This window comes from Neovison vison, chromosome 4 (assembly GCF_020171115.1).
Source record: "Neovison vison isolate M4711 chromosome 4, ASM_NN_V1, whole genome shotgun sequence".
Taxonomy (NCBI): domain Eukaryota; kingdom Metazoa; phylum Chordata; class Mammalia; order Carnivora; family Mustelidae; genus Neogale; species Neogale vison.
Genome location: NC_058094.1, coordinates 82,127,854 through 82,146,432, shown reverse-complemented (window position 1 = coordinate 82,146,432; position 18,579 = coordinate 82,127,854). Strand labels below are relative to the sequence as shown.

The 18,579-nt window shown below is 37.7% G+C and overlaps 1 pseudogene; it reads right to left on the bottom strand.

Moving 5' to 3' along the window:
• Positions 1–386: 386 nt before the first annotated feature.
• On the bottom strand, positions 387–632 carry LOC122903971 (annotated as a pseudogene).
• Positions 633–18,579: the final 17,947 nt, after the last annotated feature.

The window sequence follows — 18,579 nt, the reverse complement described above, 5'->3', positions numbered from 1 at the left end:
ACTGCTTGAAAGCCTCTTCATTTTTCTCTTCCCTTCCCTTCCCTTCTTCCTCTGCTCTCCTCTCTTCTTTTTCTTTTTCACTTCCTCTTTTTCTTTTTTTGTGTTAGAAACCCATTTAATGTAGAAGTGGAGTGGGGAATGCCCTGGGATGGGGTAAGCTGGCAAGGTAGGCAGTCCCAGACCTGATCCCAAGAAGAGACGCTGGGTGGTGGAGGCCGGCCCAGTCACACCAAGGGTAGTAAGAGAAGGATGGTCCGAGCAGGCAAACCCACCAGAGACCTGTAGGACAGCCCTTGAGAAGATATCTAAGCTAGGTGGTGAGTGCCCAGACCACAGCCCCAAGCCCACGGAAGCAGGGTTAGGGCTGACTGAAGGGCTTCTAGAGCCTAAGGACTGGGATCACTAGGGGCCTTCCAGAGCTGCTGCTGGAACTCATGGCATGTCTGCAGGTTGGACTCAAGAAGTTCCTGGGGGCAGGCATGGACGTGATCATTCTTCTCCTCCAGATGGTTTAGACAGCAGTTGATCTGGTCCAACATGGAGCTGATGGTAGCTTATTTTGCTTCCCAGAAGCTGTTGTTCTTGCCTCCCTCGCTCGCTTCCACCCCCAGGTTCCAACTGGGCCGTAACATTACAGACTCAGGCACCCACAAGGACCTTTCGATGATGGAACAAAGCAATGTCACGCAGACAGCAGGTGCCAGAGAAAGAAGATGTGGTGAAGGCATATTTTCAAATAAAATTCCTAAGTTTCAATAGTTATATTTAGCACACCAGTTTAAAATACTATGTGGCTTTGCTAATATTTAGCAGCTTTGTTGAGTTTTCATTTACATACTATAAAACTCACTGATTATAAGTATAATTCAGTGATTTTTAGTAAATATACAGAGTTTGTGCAATTATCACCACAATCCAATTTTAGAACATTTTTATCTGCCCCCCCAAAATCCCGTTTGCCTATTTTCAGTTAATTCCTACCCCTTCCACAGCCTTAGGAACCACAGAACTCTATGGAACCTCTCCAACTCTATGAATTTGCCTTTTCTGATCACTTGGTATCAATAGAATCACATAATATGTGGGCTTTCTCATCTAGTTTCTTTGGCATAATACTTTTGAGATTTATTCATGTTTTAGCACATATCAGTAGTTCATTGCTTATTAGCTAAATAGCATTCCATAATGAATATAACATTTTAATGCATTTATCTCTTTTTATTTCAGAGTGCTTTTTTTTTTTTTTTTTTTAAGTTATCTCCATATCCAACTGGGAACTTGAGCTCACAAGCCCAAGATTAAGAGCCTCATGCTTCTCTGGTGGGGTCCACCAGATGCCCCTAACGTATCCTAACACATTTATCTCTTGACAGACATTTGGAGTGTCTCCAATTTTGGTCTATTATGGATAAGAATGCCAAGAACCTTTACATACATATCTTTGTGTGGATACATGCTTTTGTTTTTCTTGGGTGAATTTCCAGGGGTGGAATTATTGGGTAACATTAAGTTCCTGTTTAACATTTTCAGAAATTGCTGAATTCTTTCCCAAAACAACAAGGGAACTATACCATTTTACATTCCCACCAGCACATATGAGGGTCCATATTCTCCACATCCTCAACAATGCTTGGTATGGTCTGTCTTTTTTGTTATAGACTTGATATGTGGTTTTTATAAGTAATGTTCTTTGTCACTAGATTCCTCTCTGAAGAGCCAATCACACTCTTTCTCCCTGGGTGGGGATGGGGGGTGGGAAGTAGGATGCCAGGAAATGAAAGTTGTTATTTTTATTGGTGGTGGAGCTAGACTGAAGAATGTAGCTTGCATTTGGAGCAAGAAAATAGGGCTGCTAATAATGTCATCTCTGAATTGAAATTATTTGCCCCAAACTGCAGGCTTTCACTTTCCCCTACCCCCAAGAGTCCCAGTCTGCCCAGTGAGGCCACCGGGGAGAGCAGAAAGCCATGAGCAGAGAGTAAGGAGATGGGCACTGAAGACCCAGGGAAATCACAACAAATAGATGACCGGAGACCAATGGATGTCAGACACCGACTTCTCCCTGATCAGGTGAATCAATTTTTATGTGACGAGCCATGTGAAAGGCTGAAATTGGTCCTCAGATATAGATCCATTTTGAGGAATAGAGTAGAAATCCCCACTTAGAAATATGAGCAAAGAGGGACAGAATCCCTCTCAAACATAACGATTGTTATTTCTTGCTTATACACATATGTAGAACTTTAGTCTCTGTTTTTTAGCAATATTGACTTTGATACTAACACTTTATGTGTACATAGAATTTATCACTATGTGCAATGCTACCACCTAGGTTATCTTGTTCCAGACTCACAGATGGGAAACTGATCTCCAAAGGGTATGATAGCTCATGAGTAACAAAGCTTGACCCTGTGCTAGGTCTCTGGCTCCAAGTCTGTGTCTTTGCCTGCTCACCTTTGCTGATCAGCTAGAAAGCAGGAACTACCTTTACAAAATTTATGAAATTTCCTGGTGTGACTGTGTACTTTTAAAAGGCAAAACATAGCTTCTGCCTTCAGCTCAGGTCATGATCTCAGGGTTCTGGGAGGCTCTTGCTCGGCGGGGAACCTGTTTTCCCAGCCCTCTCTCCCTGCCTCTCTGCCTACTTGTGATCACTGTCAAATAAATAAATGAAAAATCTTTAAAAGGCAACATGGGGCGCCTGGGTGGCTCAGTTGGTTAAGCCACTGCCTTCAGTTGTGATCCCAGAGTCCTGGGATCGAGTCCCGCATCAGGCTCCCAGCTCTGCAGGGAGTCTACTTCTCCTTCTGACCTTCTCCTCTCTCATGCTCTCTTTCATTCTTTCACTCTCTCTCTCTCAAATAAATAAATAAAATCTTAAAAAAAAGAAAAGGCAAAACCGGGGGTGCCTGGGTGGCTCAGTCGTTAAGCGTCTGCCTTTGGCTCAGGTCATGATCCTGGGGTCCTGGGATTGAGCCCCACATCAGTCGCCCTGCTCTGTGGGAAGCCTGCTTCTCCCTTTTTCACTCCCCCCTCTTGTGTTCCCTCTCTCACTGTGTTTCTCTCTGTCAAATAAATAAATAAAATATTTAAAAAAATAAAAGGCAAAAGAGTATTTGACATATAGAATCACAAATTAAACCAATATTATTAAAAACAAACTGTAGCAAAATTTGTATGGGAATTACCAAAGTGAACAGATTGCTTTCACAGTGCCAGAGCCAATAGAATTGCCTTATGCATACTATGCTGTTTTATTTTCCACCAGTAATCTGCATGAAAATAACTTCCTTGAGAAACACACTGTGCTAGTGCCATATAATTACACTGTGACTCAGAGTTTCCTACATCAGGGAAGCACACTCCAAATAATTATTTCCATTCAGCTTTTCTGTGGTTCCTACAGACACTCCATCTATACATGTTCTAATGAAATGTTCCCAAATTGGGTCCCATGTAACACTAATGTCCAGAGAGTTAGTAATAGATGTTCTATGAAAATAAAATGTTTTCTGGCCAAATAGTTTCCAAAAAACATTGGATTAACACAAATTCAAGTCAGTTTTTTACTATAAGGAATCTCTGAGCCCTTATTATGGCATTGTACATGTGAATTTTCAAAAGGGAATATTATGTGTTTTCCCACATCAATTGATTTTGGAACTTTTCTCATGGAATACCTAACAATATATGTGGGGCATTGTTAATTTCCAGGGGACATCTCTGAATATGTAGCTATATAGATATATTTTGCATTAATTTGCCTAAAAAATGGATAAAGCTGCCAAGCATGGTGAGGAGAACTTGAGATTTGAATTTGATAAGGTGAATGTTTTCATATTAAATATATTAATGGTAATATTAAGGACTACAAAACTTGCTTACTTTAAATGTTATGAAGATATAGTAAGAATAGCTATCATCAAAAATAGAGTCCATTTTTTGACTATTAAAGTTGAGTCAAGAACTATTTTTGGGGCGCCTGGGTGGCCCAGTTGGTTGGGCAATTGCCTTCAGCTTAGGTCAAGATCCCAGAGTCCTGGTATCGAGTCCCGCATCGGGCTCCCAGCTCCATGGGGAGTCTGCGTCTCCCTCTGACTTCTCCCCTCTCATGCACTTGCTGTCTCTGTCTCTCTCAAATAAATAAATAAAAATCTTAAAAAAAAAAAAAAAGAACTATTCTATCTTGTGTTCATCTTTCCCCAGACCCTGAGAGATGGAAACCATTACCCTCAATTGGTCAACAGAAAGGTAAGCTAATTGGAGTAACTTTTACTGAGAGCACTCGTCTGGTAAGTCACCGAGCTGAGATTCGAAGCAAAGTTTGCACAGCTCTATGCCCTATTTCCTGTACTTTTCCATTCTACAATGTAACTTTTACTTTGAATGACTTAATGTGCTGTCCTTATCAGAGATTTAACTAATGAAGATTGTGACCATGTAGAAGTTATAACTTTTCAAATACACAGAAAAGGAAATATTATTCTAACATTAATTTTCTTGTTCTGGGGTTAGGCAATTAGTTTGACACAACCCTTGAGAAATCAGAATTTTCTGGAAACAAAATAGGAGCATTGTAAATGAATTTAATATAGTAACACTTAATAGTTCTGCTAGAAACACAAAAATAATTCTAAATGTTGTAGAACAAAACAAAACAAAACAAAAACAAGCTGTGAAGTACAGATGTAAATTCCTCCATATCAGGTTCTAGTACCAGGTGCCATGGGAAAAGATTGAAGTGTGTGTGTGTGTGGTGTTACTTGCAGAAAGACCAAATTAAAATAGGATGACTTTTGGGGAACCTGGGTGGCTCAGTGGGTTAAAGCCTCTGCTGTTGGCTCAGGTCATGATCTCAGGGTCCTGGGATCAAGCCCCGCATCAGGCTCTCTACTCAGCGGGGAGCCTGCTTCCTCCTCTCTCTCTCTGCCTGCCTCTCTGCCTGCTTGTGATCTCTGTCTGTCAAATGAATAAATAAAATCTTAAAAAAATTTTTTTTAAAAAGATAAATAAGTCCAGGACATGTAATTTACAACATTGTACTATAGTTAACAATACTGTATTGTATATTTTAATTGCTAGGATAGTAGATCTTAAAAGCCTTCATCACAGGAATAAAAGTTATTACTGTGTGCGTGAAGTGATGGATGCTATCTAAATTTATTGTAGTGATCATTTTACAATATGTACATATATCACATCATTTTGTACACCTAAAGATAATATAATGTTATAGGTCAGTGATACCTCAATTAAAAAGCAGAAGCAAAATAAGAGTGAAAATAAATGAAAATTAGAAGATAATTATGGGAGATCCAACATCAAAATAATAGGGGTTTCAGATGCACCACAGCCAAAAAAAAAATAAGGATAAAAATATAGGGAAGGAAATTTTAATAGGATACTTCAAGAAATTTGGTCAGAAAAAAATATTTGCTTCTTGGTTTGAAGGGTGTACTAATTGTCCAGCAAAAGAAATGAAAATGGATCCATACTACACAATGAACATCACATCCTTGTTTCTCTCTCCTGGTCCAAGCTATACAATTTAATGATTAGGATACTATAAAAGATTGACAAGTCTTCAGTTTTTGGTCAACTTGAGTCATATCTGTGTATAAACAATGGAAGCAACAATGAAATGAGTGCTTTTTAAGGCTTCCATTGCACTCAGAATACATTGAGAGCTCCCCTTTTGACCTACAAGTCTCTCCATGATTAGGACCCAAGTAATTCTCTGGCCTTCTTGCCTTGCATGTCCTTCTTTAGCCACACTGGCTCCCTTGCTGGTCCTTGAGCATGCCAAGATGACGACCTTGAGGCTTGCTTTTTCCATTGTCCTGGAATGATTTCTTTTCCTCTATATTTACATGTCTTCTCCCATCGTTTTGTTCAGGTCTTCATGTAATGCAACTTTTTCCTGACATTGCAACCTACCTTTTACTTTCATTGTTATTTCTTCCTTTATTCTCCAGTACTTTTCTTCAAAGCACCTATCATTGATTGAATAAGCAAACAAATGAATTTTCTTATGCATTGTCTTCTCCATAAAATATGAGCTTTTGCTGGCAGAATTATTGTTTTGTTTATTGCTGTACCTGATGTCTAGAAATGTGCCTGACAGAGACTGGAAACTTAATACATTTTTATTGGATAAATAAATAAAATTGTAGATAATTTCTTTTTTCATCTATACCTAGAACTTTGTCTTGCCTCAATCTCACTTAAAAACAAAACAAAACAAAACAAAACACCAGAACCAAAACAAAACAAAAAAAAAACTTGGCCAAATTCGAGGGTTTTTTTTGTTTTGTTTTTAAAGAAGCTTCTAAAGGAAAGTCCAGTAGATTCTACCTAGTCTTATAAAAATGGAAGGAGAATAAAATCTTTAAAAAAGACTGGGGGCACCTGGGTGGTTTGGCGACTGCCTTTGGCTCAGGTCATGATCCTGGAGTCCCGGGATCGAGTCCCACATCAGGCTCCCTGCTTGGCAGGGCGTCTGCTTCTTCCTCTGACCTCTTCTCTCTCATGCTCTCTTTCTCTCTCATCCTCTCTCTCTCAAATAAATGAATAAAATCTTTTTTAAAAATGGAAGGAAAACAAAAGCAGATGTCACAGACATGGAGCCACAGGGAGAAGGAGATGAGGAGATTTCCATACAGAATTCTAGGAAAGGCAACATCTCGGAGAGAAACAACAGTGTGGTGTCCCTGAGAGATTTAAATCCTGGGGACTTGTTTTGCTAAAGACCCTGTCTACAAATTCAGCTCAAGATTTTTTGAGTCCCATAATTTCTGGATTTGGACAGTGAATATGTTAGCTGTGACCAGTGTTCTGGAAGGTATAGGAAGACATGAACTTTCCTTCAATCCTGAAGGAAGGGTAAGAAACTCCCCTCTGGGTCCTCTAGTTGAACCTGTTCCCAGCCCAGAAGGATGGGGATTCAGGAAAAAACTAAATTTGATTTGGAGAAATTCAAAACTTACGACTTTCTTATCCCTTATCTGGGGAGTAAAGTCATATTTTCAACAGGTTGAATAAAACACTTTACCTATTTAATATAATGAGTAAAAATCTCAGCTTTACTGGAATTTTTGACCCCACATTCACAATTCAAAATAGCAAGTGTATATTGAATATGAATGATCCAAATATTGTAGGGACTATCATCAAATACAAGGAATAATATTTTATGGAAATAAAACCTATTCATTTGAAGAAAAAAATACCATAGTCTAAGTGGTTTAAACAACATCTGTTTCTTATAGTTCCGGATGCTCAAAGTCCAAGAGATGCTCAAAGTCTGCACAGGCAGAGCTTGTGTCTGGTAAGAGCGTCTTCTCTGGTTCACAGGCAGTTAACTTTACACTGTGTTCTCACATGGTAAAGGGGCAAGGGAGTTCTCTTTGGCCAATTTTCTGAGGGCACTAATCCATTATGAGGGTTCTGTCTTCATGACTACCTCCCAAATGCTACCTCCAAGCACCATCACATTGGGAATTAGGTAGGGTAGGGGGATGGGGTACACAAACATTCATTTTACAGCAGTCACATTCTGAGGTACTAGGGGTTAGGACTTCAACATATGAGTTTTGGAGGTGCACATAATTCAGTCCACAACAAAGAAAAATATATATATTTTTTTCTTCCTGTAACAGAAAGGGAAAAAGAAGGGGCAGGCACAGTGTATCTAATTTATGGCTTCTACAATCTCAGTGAAACATGTATGGGGAAGAGATTTAAAAAGAGGACAGAGGTGCCTGAGTGGCTCAGGTGGTTAAGCATCGGGCTCAAGGTCATGAGGTCATGATCTCATGGGTCATGAGATCTGGCCATGGGTTGGGCTGCATGCTCAGCAGGGAGTCTGCTTGAAGATTGTCTCCCTCTGGCCATTCCCTCTACTCACTTTCTCTCTCTCTCAAATAAATAAAAGAATCTTTAAAAGAAAATAAAAAGAGAAAAAAAGTTTGAGACAGTTGCTTAGGGGCATGGGAATATTATTCAACTCAAGAAGCATAGTAGGAGTCCTATACTGTAATAAGGCCCATTTCAGTTTTGTGGTCATGAATTTAAAGTGAAACCATTCAGCTTGGTTTGTAATTTCCTCTAGCAACACGCAGCTGCTCCGGAAGGCAGAAGAAAGCAGATGGGATTTTACCAAGCAAGTGTCACTCACCACTAGGAATTAAAATAACAGGCAATTATGAGAGAGGTTTAAAATAACACAAACATTTAGATACAATCTATCACTCTCTTCACCAAATGTTAATGGCTACCAATTATGCCTCTGTATTTTTCTGGTTCACTCAGCTTGGATAAATCAACTTGCATTAAATCTTCTCTTGGAACCCAAGACTTCCTAAGGTCCATGTCACACATCCAGGCTTCAGAATAGCTGAACCTAATGAGCTTGACCATCTATATTAGAGTCAGAGGTTTTCACCAGTGAGCCCTAACAGAGGACAGACGTTTGCCTGAGGGCCATACAACAGAGCCAAAATTCCTAACTGGTGAAGGACTCAAAATTCATTGACTTTCACATTTATGTAAAACTAGGGAGCTGGGAAAGTTTAGGACATTTTGTAGTCATAGCCTGAAGTGAAGTTTTATTTATTCATCCATCACATACCTTACTGAGCACTTACTATGTGCAGGTGCTATTCTCATGCTGGAGGTAATAAACAAGAATGTCTCTGCATGTGGAATTTAACAGGGGACAAGGAAAGGAACAAGCAAGTAAGAAAAATGTCAGTATAATTTTAGGTGGGGATAACACTGGGAAGAAAAAAAAAAAAACAGTAAGTTTAGAGAGGGGGGAGGGTTTAAATGAGGTGATTGTGTGACCTCCTGAGGGGGTGTGAAGGAAGCAGGGCAGAGAACTTTGAAAGCATTGTTTGCTGAATTGCAGATTGAATGTTGATAAATCTACCTCAAGGGGATTCTACTTCCTAACACACAGTGCTGACTATACAAAGTTTGATTAACCATTGCTTTATTATACACATTGTGACAATGTAAAAAAAGTCCCATTTTCAAGTTATCAGTGAATGCACAATTATTGTTGCCACTGTATCAGTTGGCTCCTCTATTATTTAAAAATTTTTTTTGAAGATTTTATTTATTTATCAGAGAGAGAGGGAGAGAGAGAGCGGAGCACAGGTAGACAGAATGGCAGGCAGAGGCAGAGGGAGAAGCAGGTTCCCTGCCGAGCAAGGAGCCCTACACGGGACTAGATCCCAGGATGCTGGGATCACGACCCGAGCGGAAGGCAGCTGCCCAACCAACTGAGCCACCCAGGTGTCCCTATTATTTAAAATTTTAGTGAGTGTTTAGTGCTCACGAACAAGTTAATAGAAACCTTGAAGCCACACAAATTCTCAGCTTTCAAGGACAACTGACAGACACTAAAAGGGTTCTCCCTACATCATCACAACTGTTAAATGGGCCTTAGTATGCAGCCAACTCTTACCATAACAGAAAATATTTCCATGTGATAATCACACGAGCTTTTCCTGATTATGAGCCCACCTCCGCCAAGGCACTATGACATGATAGTTAAATACCTTGGCATTAATCAGGTGAAGGCATTGAGGGACGAAAATAAGATCACATTTTAGGAAGAAGCTCCCATACATATTGCATGTATGTAGATATGTGTATCCGTGTCCAGGACTTCTACCAATCTTCCACCTGTCTCAAGAAATTTAGAAATACCTAAGAGGTAATTTTCATTAAGATAAGTAAGTTCTGAGAATGCTACTTCATTCAGGTTATGTCCTTTAGAGGGTAGTGTTTGGCGTCTGGTTATTTGCCACATAGTTGAAAATAGGTTGTTGATTAAATTTCTATCACGAACAGTGTCCACTAGAAATGGCCAGTTCTGGCACTAAGAATCTCAGTGGATCCTTAGGCTCCTTTCTCCCAAGTAAATAACTGGGAAGTAGACCTACTGGTCAGTCAGAGGTGACTTTAGGAGATTGCAAGGGAATATCATGCGAACAGTTGGTCTTTCAATCACTGGTTCAATACATTTTTCTCTATGGAAGATATAAGAATTCCATGTTTTGCTTTTCCACTCCTGGTCAACAGCTGAAATGTGTGACAACTATCTAGCTAGTTTTTAGCAAGGGTGAATGGCATTAACCTTATTTCCAAAAGTGTTTAAGAACAGAATAACTGGGGCGCCTGGCTGGCTCAGTGGATTAAGCCGCGGCCTTCGGCTCAGGTCGTGATCTCAGTGTCCTGGGATCGAGCCCCGCATTGGGCTCTTTGCTTGGCGGGAGCCTGCTTCTCTCTCTCTCTCTCTGACTGACTCTCCGCCTGCTTGTGATCTCTCTCTCTGTCAAATAAGTAAATAAAATCTTTAAAAAAAAAAAACACAACCAGAATAACTGAGGACAATGAAGCTGTTGTTACACTGCCAGGCTTCCTTATTTACCTAATAGATAATAATGGGAATACAACATCATCTTATAAGACTTTGTATGTTGTTTTTGTAATAACTCTATTGTAATATAACTCATATATCACAGAATTCATCCTTTCAAAGTTTGTAATCCAGTAGTTTTTAGTACAAATGCAGTATATTCATAGTACATTCAAATTTTACATATTTTATAACCACAAAAATATTCCCCATACCCATTACTTCCTCTCAGCTTTTGGCAACTCTACTCTCTCTATGAATTTACCTATTCATTTTTATTTTATTTTTTTATCTACCGTTATATATCTTCTTGAATGATCTATCCTTTTACAATTACAAAATGTTCTTTATCTCAATTAACAATTCTTATCTAAAGTCTATTTTGTCTGATATATATATATATATATATATATTTAAGATTTTATTTATTTATCAGAGAGAGAGAGGGCGAGAGAGCAAGCACAGGCAGACAGAATGGCAGGCAGAGGCAGAGGGAGAAGCAGGCTCCCCGCCAAGCAAGGAGCCCGATGCGGGACTCGATCCCAGGATACTGGGATCACTACCTGAGCCGAAGGCAGGCGCTTAACCAACTGAGCCACCCAGGCATCCCTTGTCTGATATTTTTATAGTCACTCCATTTTTCCTTTGATTACTGTTCTATACTATTTCTACAATTTACTTTTAATCAGTTTATCTCTTTGAACCTAAATTGTGTCTTTTGCAAACAGCATATAGTTGAATAATGCTTTAAAAATCCATTTTACCAATCTCTGCATTTTGATTGGACTGTTGAATCAATTTTCAGTTAACACAGTTACTAAAAGGCAGAATTTATTTTTCTTATTTTATGTTGTCTTTACATGTTACATCCCTTTCCCTTTATTCTTCCATTAGTACCTTCTTTTATATTAAATAGATATTTCCTATTGTACTATTTTATCCACTAATTTCTTTTATTGTATTTTTAAGTTATCTTCTTAGTGGTTGCCCTAGAGATTACAATTAGTATCCTCAACTTAAAAATTTTGTGGCTCAGTGGGTTAAGCCGCTGCCTTCAGCTCGGGTCATGATCTCAGGGTCCTGGGATTGAGTCCCGCATTGGGCTCTCTGCTCAGCAGGGAGCCTGCTTCCTTCTCTCTCTCTCTCTCTGCCTGCCTCTCTGCCTACTTGTGATCTCTCTCTGTCAAATAACTAAATAAAATCTTTAAAAAAAATTTTAATTTCAATACTGTAAATACCCTAATATAGTGCTCCTTTCCCCCCCTTTGTGTAATCCTTATCATTAAAAGCATAATGTTATACATCATAAGCCCATTAAGACACTTTAAAATTATTGCTTTATGCAAGTGTCTTTTAAATCAGTTAGAAGTAAAAAAGATTAACATGCAAAAATTTACTTACAATGTCCTTTATGTTTACATATGTGGTTATTGGTACTGGTGCTTTCTCTGCATGGATTTCAGTTACTATTGGATGTCATTCATTTCAACCTGAAGGACTCCCTTTACTATTTCTTGTAGAGCAGGGCTCCTAGAGAGAAATTCTCTGTTTTAACTTACCTGGGAATATCTTAATTTCTCCTAAATTTTGCTGTGTATAGAATTCTTGGTCTTGCTGTGTATAGAATTCTTGGTCTTGCTGTTTACAGAATTCTTATTAACACTTTTCTTTCAGCACTTTGACTATATCATTCCACTCTCTCTGGCCTCGATAGCTTCTGACCAGAAGTCAGCCATAAGTCTTATTGAGGCTCCCTTGTACAGAATGAATCTTTTTCCTCTTGCTATTTTCAGGATTTCCTTTTCGTCCTTGTCTTTTGACATTTTAGCTACAGTGTACTGAGGTGACAATCTGTTTGAGTTTGTCCTAGTTGGAGTTGGCTGAAATTTGTAAATGATTAATGTTTTTATGGATTTGGAAAGTTTTCAACTAATTTGTTTCTTCAGGTATTCTTTCTGCCTTTTTCACTTCTCCTTCTCCTTCAGGAACTCCATCATGTATAAGCTGTCATGTTTTAAGGTGTTCACAGGTCTCTTCATTTTTCTTCATTCTTTTTCTTTTTCTTCACCAGATAGAATAATCTCTTTCTATTATCTTCAAGTTTTCTGAGTTTTTCTTCTGCCATTCAGATCTGATGTTAAACACCTCTAGTGATTACTTTTCAGCTCCAGAACTTCTATTTGGTCCTTCCTTTGCAGTTTATCTCTACTGATATTCTCCATTTGGAGCACAACATTGTTATACATTATTTCTTTCAAAATTGTATCCTTTAGTTCTTTGACATATCTATTGTGCCTGATTTAAAGTCTTTTAGGAGTAAATCCATCAGAATTTCCTTAGGGACAGATTCTACTAACTGCATTTTCTTCCCTATGCAAGCCAAATTTTAATTATAAAGCCTCAAATTTAAATTATAGAGCTTATAATAAAGTAGAGCATTGGTTCTTTCTTCTGACTATACATTAGAATCACCTAAGAAAAAGTAAAAAAAAAAATATTGATATATACCTCAAATGAATCAAATTGGAATCTCTGTGGATGGGCCCCAAGTATCTGCATTAATATTTTTAAGTTCCTTTTCTAATACTTATGCTCAGTAAGTGTTGAGAAACCTGAAGTTTTAAGTCTGGCACTAATTGATTCAACCAACTTTTGTGAATACTCAAAGGAAGAAGACTATTCTCCAGAAGAAGCAAAAACAGAATGGCTTATGGGGAAACTCTATGATTCAAGGTGGCAGGAAGGTTTCAGAGAGATCCTAAAGTTAGGAAATATTTCTCACTTGTGCAAACATATATAACTAACATTTACTGAACTCTTACTATATACTTGGTGCTGTGTCAAATGTATTAAGATGATTTCATCTTAATCCTTCCAACATCCTCTTAAGATAATTGGTACTTTTATAAGCCCCATTATGTAGATGAGGAAAGTGGGTCTAAGAGTGGTCAGATAACTGGCTAAGGAATCCAGTTAGTAAGCAAATGGACTAGAGGGAAACCTGGATCCAGCTCAGCCCCACACCCATAATTTTACTCACTGAGTGTATATATATGTGTGTGTGTATGTGTGATTAATTGGTTTAATTAATAAAAATAAAAATCTTACTTTATTGGAAAAATTATTTGCTGGAATTTATCCAAAAAACATAAAAAAGCATACATTGGGTCAACTGATCTTACATCATGACTTATTCAATGAATAACAACAACTATATTTAAACATTTATGTAAAAAACTGAAAAAAACTTAAATCTAGAAATGTTCACGTTTGAAGAAATTTACATCAGCTATTTTAATCAAATTAAGATATATTTTCATATAGCATTATCGAATTATATATGTATCATAATCAAAACTATTGATTATATACAAAATAGTATATAGAATTATATATATAGTATACAGAATTATATATGTATCATAATCAAAACTATTTTAGAAAGTATACTAAAATTTTAATAGTAGTTACCTTTAATCTGTAGAAAAGGAAAAATTGCTAATTTAGTTTTATTTTTCTGTATATTTCAATTTTCTAAGATTTATAAAAAAAATAAAACTTAAAAACACAAGACATAAACATTAATTTCCATAAAGAGTTTGTGAATAGTTGTGGGTTTGATAGCTGTGGGTTTATTGGGATGCCCCCTTAAGTTAGCTTGGACTGCCATAACAAAATACCACAGACTATGTGGCCTAAACAATAGAAATTTATTTTCTCACAGTTTTAGAAGTCCAGATGTTCTGGCTAAGTTGGTTTTTGGTGAGGATTTTCTACCTGGTTTCCAGATAGTTGCCTTCATGTCCTCACATGGCCTTCCCTTGATGCCTACATATAGGGAGAGGTGGGAGAGAGAGAGAGGGAGCACTTTTTCATATTTCTTCTTATAAGGACACTAATCCTATCAGGTCAGCCCCCAACTTATGACCTCATTTAACTTAATTACTTTCTTAGAGGTCCCATCTACAAATACCACCACACACTGGGGGTTAGGGTTTCACCATATAAATTGGGGGATGAAAGGGCAAACAAACATTTAGTATAATAGACACCAACTGAACATTGAAAAATAGTTTTAAAAATAAGATATTTAGGTAAAAAAGATTCAGAGTGGATTTTCTTAATCTAGGTTCCATGAAAGAATTTTGGGGACATGTAATCTTCTTGAAATTATGTTCAAGACTTCTTTGCATTTGATTTGGGGGTAGAAACTAGTGCAGAACTTATATCAGATGTGACTTCAAAGAAATTAAGAAACAGTTAAATAGAGAAATTTCACAAAAAAATAACACAACAGCAAGCCTGGGTGATTCAATTGGTTATGCATCTACCTTTGGCTCAGGTAACGATCCCAGAGTTCTGGGATCAAGTCCCACATCCGACTCCTCGCTCATGGAGGAGTCTGCTTCTCCTTCTGCCCCTCCCCCTGCCTGTGCGCTCTCTCTCTCTCTCTCTCTCTCGCAAAAATAAATAAATAAACAAAATCTTTAAAAACTAAAAAAATAAAAAGAACACAACAGACCAAGGAAAAGTAATATTTTGATGATGAAACAATTCAAAAGGATTTTCTTAATACAGAGCAGACACACTATTGCAAGGAAATCGAAGACACAGGCTTTGAAATGGTGGGCGGACCTGGGTTTAAGTCTAGTTCTGTCATTTTTGCTAGAATTGTGGCTTAAATGAAGTGAGTCAATCTCCTGAAATATATTGCTGAGTTTGCACATCTGGAATATTGGCTAAAGCTGATGAATATTGCCAAGTACTGTGCTAAGCAGTTTACGTAAGTCACCTCATTGATGGAATGCCTCCAGGAGGCAGGTAACAGTATTCTCACTTAGAAGTAAGGAGGTTGAGGCTTACCCAGCAAGGTAACATGGAATCAGATAGTAAGCATTTAGCACACAATCTGGCATGCATGAAGAAGTCAGCAATTGTTTGCTTCCATCCTGTTGGACGGTGACATTTATATTTTTGTTACTAGAGAGAGCCCTTCCAATCCTAAACTTTCTGCTCCCCTCTCTGATATATTAAAGATTGCTAGAAATACAAAGGAACATTTTCAGTTCAATTCACAATTCTTGAAGGAGAATTTGAACTATGAACTATGCCAAACATGAAGGACTAGATTTTCCCTCTGGGGAAGTCTCTTGAACACAGGTCAGGCTGAGGATTCACAGAAAGATGCACGTCCTTTGAGGGGCTTGACTCTATGTGAATAGAATATAGCAATTTATTGCTCAGAATGATAAACTTATGATTATTAAGATGAGTACCAAATAGTACCCATTTCATAAAGCTTTCTATATCATTCTTTGTCCAGTCCAGAAGTGTTCATTGAATAGTTACTTGAGGTCAGACTCTTCTTTGGGGGCTGGACACAGCTGGGAAGAAATAGACACAAATCTCCTTGGGGATGACCATCATGACCATAAAATGCCTTATGTACTCTCCATGTCGGTTATGTTTGGTAGCTTTAATGGATTTATACACCAGGTTTACATACCAACAAGAATTTGTACGAAATTTTTGGCGGAAATTTGGACCTCAAGAAATAGTGTTTCATTACTTGAAGCAGTAGACCTACTGCCATCTTGTGGCAAGGCTGCAAATTTCAGGGCTAAAGAAAAACTGAGCATTAATTTTTATAAACCATGATAGAGATCATATTACCAAATCACACCAAGTCAAAAGAATTGTCTATTGCCGGGAGGGGGGGTGGGGAGATAGATGACATTTATAAAATTAAGTCAAAAATAACTTGTACCAATTATAAAGTTATTACACAATATTTCTGGAGTAGATTTCAAAATACTGCCCAACAGTCCTAAAAATGAGTTGACAAACTTACTACTTACAAGGCAGATTTTTATAACATGAAATCGTTGATAAATCTCTTCCTTGCCTAAATTGCCAATTAGTTTTATTGAAAAATATATTGCCTCATGTCATCCTTTTTGTTTATTCTTTTCTTTCCCCCTCATGGTGGCAATCAAGAGCAGCTGGATTCTTAATCTACCGGAGTTTGTAACATGATCTGTGTTTTTTGACCTGGCTGTGCAGTGAGGTTAAGTCACGTGTTTTGTAAGCAGCGAATGAAGCCAATGCCATAGTAGGGAACTCTGTTAGTTTCTATATGGGTCACTTAGCTTTGCATTATTTCATAGCCACAGTGTGTGAATTTAACCAGCTCTAACAAGCCATTGTAAAAATATGCATCAAATGTTATTAAGGTTATCCTGGTAGAAATCCACCAATACCACAGGGGGGAAAAAAAAAAAAGCTGTTTCAAGCAACTATCCTCTTTTGTAAGTGATTAGCATTGCCATTCTAAATCTAAGGTAACTAACACTATGTAACAGTGTAATGATGGGCTATTTATTATGTATGACAGTACAAGTTATACACATGCCTAAGCATATTGAATTACCAATGTCTAGTAAGTGGCATGTAATACAATGCCACTGACAGGAACTTTTAGGAGAAAGTCATCCATTCTTTTTGCATCTGACATTTTATAAAGACTTTTTTATTTTTTAAAATATTTTTATTTATTTATTTGATAGAGAGAGACACAGCGAGAGGGAAAACAAGCAGGGGGAGTGGGAGAGGGAGAAGCAGGCTTCCTGCTGAGCAGGGACCCGATGTGGGGCTTGATTCCAGGACCCTGGGATCATGACTTGAGCTAAAGGCAGATGCTTAACGCCTGAGCCACCCAGGCGCCCCTTACAAAGACTTTAAAAAACACCAATTATTTTCCAGTCATTAACATTACAGGAAAGCCCTTCATGCCATGCACACACCCACGCAAACACATAGACACACATCTGACAAAACAGAAGCAGAGTATTATAAGCACATCCTATCTTTCTGTTAAGCCTGTCTGACTTTGTAGACAGTTACCTGGCAAGCAAATGTTCTGTTGAGGGGACCAAGATAAAGGGTTAATAACATTCACTTATGCATAATAAAATTATGCAGTTAGAAAATTAATTATACAAAAGAGCTGTTGGCTAATGATTGTTTAGCAGAAAACACTTTAATATTTAGCTTTTTCCAGTGTAAAACCTAAAAAGCGAGAAAATACTTTTAGTGGTCTCTCTCCCTCAAAGTTTTAGCACCTTGTCTTGCTAATTTGAATTAGATTAAACATTTAACACGGCTTTAAAGAGATTCTGAATTCTGGGAAGAAAATGGTGAAAAAATTTTTTTTATTATCCTAATGCAGTCTTTTGATCTTCAAAATGACTGTATTTATGGAAAAATTATTTAAACTGAGAATGGGGCAAACTTTTAACACACTAAAGAGTTATGAGCCTTTACTGACTAGAATTCTAACAATTTTAAAGGAAGCAAGAAAACTTTTCAGAGCTCCCCAGTCAGAATATTCAGTGGTTCTTTTAGCAGGAGTTATAGACAATAACTAAACACGCTCTTACAGAGTTTCATTCAAATAATGTTTCTTGATTTACTACGTTCATTTAGGTATTGAACTGTGAAGTTGTAATAAAGTCATCCTTACTCTTATGGAAATAACACATGTTCATATTCTTATTTTAAAATCAAATTATCCTCCATCAGCTTACTCTCTCTCATCTCAAGCCCCACTCCAAAGTGTAATCATTTTTAGCCTATTTAGCAATGTCTAATGGTCTTACTTGTAGATAACATTTTACCACCATTTTAAATTCTTCTTTGCTTCTTATTTCTAGTATTGCTTAGTTACTTAGTATTTATTATTTCCATTACGGAAAAAATGAAGGATTGGCTATGTTACCCCCTTCCCCCAACTTTCTTTTTCTCCACCTTCCTTTCTAATATGTCATTATACTTCACTTTGGGTTATGTAAATCTTCAGTGTTACTAGCAAATTTGGAGGAGAGCATTTGTCTTTGGTAGCTGTCTTTCCCAATCCTCCAGTATGCTATCCGGCTGTACCTAACCTTACACCTCTTTTCTAATATCCTTTGCACGCTGTCCTCCAGGCACAAAGCACATTTTCTTCTTTCTAGGGCACCCTGGAGCCTTGTATGTATTCTTTCCTGTCCTGGAAATGGCTTTACTCTCATCCCCACCTTGCAAACTCCTTGTCTCTTTTAAACCTCCCTGTTAAGAAACATTTCACAACTGTCCTGAGCAGAGATGGCCACTCC